The following is a 4,527-nucleotide window of genomic DNA, read 5'->3' as shown; positions in this document are numbered from 1 at the left end:
CACTATATAAATATATTAATATTAAATATTATTAAATTAATATTATAAATGTTAATATTAATAAAAAAAATAATAAAAAATATTATAGTAACCTTTATATTCTTTTAGAAATGTCATGATAAGCTGCTTAACGTAATTATTCTGTTTAATATTTATTTGATTTTTATCCCTACTTTTTTTTTCAAAAACTGTGATTAAATTCATATCCATAAAGTTTTCAAATAAATACTAATAAATCAAAAAACAAATTATAATGTACAAAATATATTGTTATACTGATTTTAATTAGAATAAAAACATCCTAAGTAATCGTATTAACGTAAAAAAAAATCAGGCAACTATTCTGAATTAATAATGCGAACATATTTAGTAATAATTATGTCTCGTTACCATGAACTTTTTTGCATTTCCCCACCTTATTAAAAATACGTCTGACTTTGTCGCAGATAGATCACTGTAATAGTAGTTCTGTGCGTAATGACGCGTACTGAAATTATCAATTCAAGTATTAATACATGGAATACAGACACGACTACCACGCGACATAATGCCTTGCCATAAGAGGCTTGCGACATTATCCAACTGTCAATGCCAGAAACGGGGCTTTCTTATGAAGTCAACAGCGTTCACGGCGCCAGTAATTTGTTACGTTTTTCGTCAACTAAACGCATTAGAAGGCAAGAGGGAGACTCAGACGCATTAACCGAAACGGATTTTCGCTTACATATTTCAACAAGACATTTGTCTCTTGCTACGAGAATTCTAACGTTTTGATGGCTGAAGTGACATTCTCGTTTGTGAGCGCATGTAGTTGTAGATACAAGAGAATCGAATAATTCATAGGCGGGCGGTCCCTCGTTAATTAATTGCGTTTACCAATGAAGGCGGGACGGTTTAAAACTTCCTTCATAATTCAGAGTCATAATCGGTTATCGCGCGGTCATTACGGTGCAACACAGTGCGATCGTCGATGAAATCAGCGTTTATGAGCGATTTTATGGCGTTTCACTGATTCGCGAAGGAATTTTAATCTCACGGAAGTTGCTAATTACAATTGGTGTAAAAAAAGAGCATTTTAACAAGCAGGAAATATTTAATTTTCGAGTTATTATGAAGTTATGAATTATATCTGTGCCATAAATCTAGAGAAAATATATAATCTTGATTTCTATACAAATTTTGTTTCAAATAAAGAACAATTCTGATCAATTTTAGAGAAGTATAAATAAATTATGCTTAATTTAAAAGATACATAAACTTACTAAGCACTTATCTTTAATGCATAAAATATGTAATTTCTTTGCCTTAGAACTTGATAACTTATTACGAACAAATAAGGTTGTAATTTTTCATGACAAAGACCGTGTCAACAGAGTGATTAAAAACTTATTCATGCGCACCGGCTATTTGCATATTCTCTTAGGTTGTAAGGTCGTTAGGAAAATCATAGTTGTTTGTGAAGTATTTCTAGACTGTATCTCAAGGATGCAGTGGGTCACTGGATGTGTTTGGAGAGTAAGCGATGATTAATTTTCAGCGATATTAGTTTTTAATGTACAATTATTGTTGTGGGAATTACAATAATTAGCTCAGAGCTCTTCAACCTTTTGACTATACACGCTTGAGTTCCCAATTGTGTCATCCATCAGTATCCTGATCCTGTTTGCCACGTAAAAACATAATCGTTGTTACACAGATCCAAATATATGCATGCAAATTATATAGTTATAAGTATTACGATATTTTAAGCTTATGGAAATGTAGAATATACACGTGTACATACTTCAGTCACAGATAAATCAACTATAAAGAAGCGTTGTCTGTACATACGTTTAAAACTAATGTAAATGTTCACAAATTGCATATGGAAAGATGCGCAATGGTAATGGATAGCCTTAAATGTGGAGAATTCGTGAAAAGAAAGAAATCTAAAGCGAATATATATCATCGAATTATTTAGAAAATATCAAAACAGTCTTTTATATTTTCACATTTCATGTGTGCAAAATCTAGTAAATACCAATAAAATACGAACGAATTAAATTGTCAAGAGATAAAAAATCAAGAGGTAAAAAATAAAACATTTTATTGTCTATGATGAAAAGATTTTTTTATATAAAGAAGGAGAAAAAAATAAAAAAAATTATATTAAATGTGATTTATTATAAACGTTAGCAATGGAATGCGGATTATTATTAATAATACGTAATAATTAAATCTCTATCAAATTTTATCTAATAATGAAATATTCATATTATAATTTTCAAAAGAAAATCTTTCTTAACGATTTTAATATTTTATTATTTTAACGATTTAATATTTTAATATTAGATTAATTTAAAAGATTTTAACGAATTTATTGGCTCATTGCCCTTGTCTCTATATATTAGTTTTTAAAAACTTATTGAGCCTTATTACAAACAATTTTAATATTTTATAGTCTTTCAATCAATCTATTTTCACACTGAATCATTCATATGAACTTTTTAATAATATTTTTACGAGATAATAATCAGAATTTTTTATTCTAAGACGGACAGCCTTTTACTGGTAACTAATTGTAAGAATTTATACACTGAATTTCTCACTGAGCTTGATAGGGCACAAGCGAATCATGAAGTAACTTATATAGACTGAAAGTTTACTGTGGTTACACCAAATTTTCTCTTGTCCCTCTCTCTTCATGAATTCTCCATATTCAAAGTTAGGTTATTCGTGTATCCTGCGATGTGTAACTGTAAACACTCGAACTAGTTTTACACATATATGCAAAATCATATTTACTCGCAACGTTTCTTCTTTATAATAAGTTTTTTAATTCATTCATTAATCAATCGCATTTTGCGCAGATGTAATTTTGTTCCATAAAAGCTGTATTTGCGCATAATGCGATTGATCAATCGATAAATTAAAAAACTCGTCCAAAGCGAAGCATTGATTAATTTCGTGATTGCAGAGATTTCTCTTCTTTATTCATCCATATTTTTCCTGTATATTATATTTTTCAAAAGTGTCCAGCAAACCTTTATCGATTGTATCTAAAAATTGAATTTAGAAGTCGATGAACCGTTGTATCTGTCTGTCGCAGATTGTTAGTTGACAACGAAGATCGCGGACGCAATCGACGCATTCGTTCTCGTTCGAAGGCAACCGCGGACTAACTGGTGAACCAAACCTAATTGAATTTCGCATACGAGTGCCACGACGATTCGTCATTCCGGCATCCAATTTGGACGCTAGTCTCACGCCACTCTCTTTCGGATGCTCGCTCGCATCAGCTACCGCGTCTTTCATCTTCGTCCCGTTGACTGTCAGGACACCAGCGTCCATCACATCAACGCGGTAACAGTCGTTTTGAAATTTCATCAGTGACATATACTCACACGTACTTCCCATGTGCCTCACGGTTGAATCGGGTATAGCTAATTGCACTTACCTGAAACAAGCAAAAAAACGAGATATGGTTAGTTAGAGCGTTTACCAGAACGAGGCCGCGATATCGATTACACTTCGAAGAAGGAAAAGAAAAATCCACGCGCGCAAAATTACACCTATCAGACAGAAGAGGTTCCTCGCGAAATAGCGATATGCTCGAAGTACTACCGCGGAAATTACAATGTCCGCAGGGTGAATTCTATTTTTAGGGAGAACATCCCTACCTGCAGAGAGATATAAGCGCTGTGTATAAATTACTAGTGAATTTTCGCGTTCCTCCCTTGAAGAAATGCTGGAAGGCAACGCTATTGATTTTATGCTAAATTACTCGTAGTAATAATATACAAACACCTGGGCATTCTGCATAAACTGTAATCGAGCTAAGGGCAAGAAACGTAGCGGAGAAAGCCTGTTGTTTCTCTTCGTATCGGTTGTAAGGAAATAAGGGAAGGACAGGGCTTCCTACCAGAGGCAGCTGCTTAGGTTCTCACATAGATTAACCCAGGTAGTTTCTGTTCTCCTTCGTCTAGGACAGACCTTCGGGCTGCCAGGAAGTCGCTCGCAAGCTCGATAGCAAATTGTCGAGTCCCCGCGTACATTCTTCCTCTTTCTCTCAGTCTCTTCCTTATCGCAACGCCCTACTTGTCTCCTCGTTTTGCAACATTTGTTCTCGTATAGCTCTCTTTCCCTCCTACGCTCTCCTATCCGCAACGAGTTGTCTTTATCCATCGAGAGCTCGCAAATCACAGGCTGGCAGGCCGCATCGACCAAATTATCCGGGAAATTCCGAGCGCAGAGGCGTACACCGACGTGGCGCGGTTATACAGTACCTGCAACTCGCTTTGCGTTCGAGATAATCCCCGTCGATACACACGCCCGACGCCTGATCGCCTTAGGATTCAATGCTCTCTACTCGCGAACGAAGGAAACCGCAATTAGATCGGCGAAGAGACAAGCTATACATAGGTATATATCTTATCCGAAATGTAATGTCGATAATTAAAAATGATTATTTATAATTTATGCTAATTTTTTTTTCATGAAATACTTATTGAATTCGTGAGCGAATTTCTCCCTGACTCCCTTAAATTA

This window comes from Cyphomyrmex costatus, unplaced genomic scaffold (genome assembly GCF_001594065.2).
Source record: "Cyphomyrmex costatus isolate MS0001 unplaced genomic scaffold, Ccosl1.0 scaffold5, whole genome shotgun sequence".
NCBI lineage: Eukaryota > Metazoa > Arthropoda > Insecta > Hymenoptera > Formicidae > Cyphomyrmex > Cyphomyrmex costatus.
The sequence above is the reverse complement of the archived record's forward strand: the minus strand, read 5'-3'. Positions refer to the sequence as shown.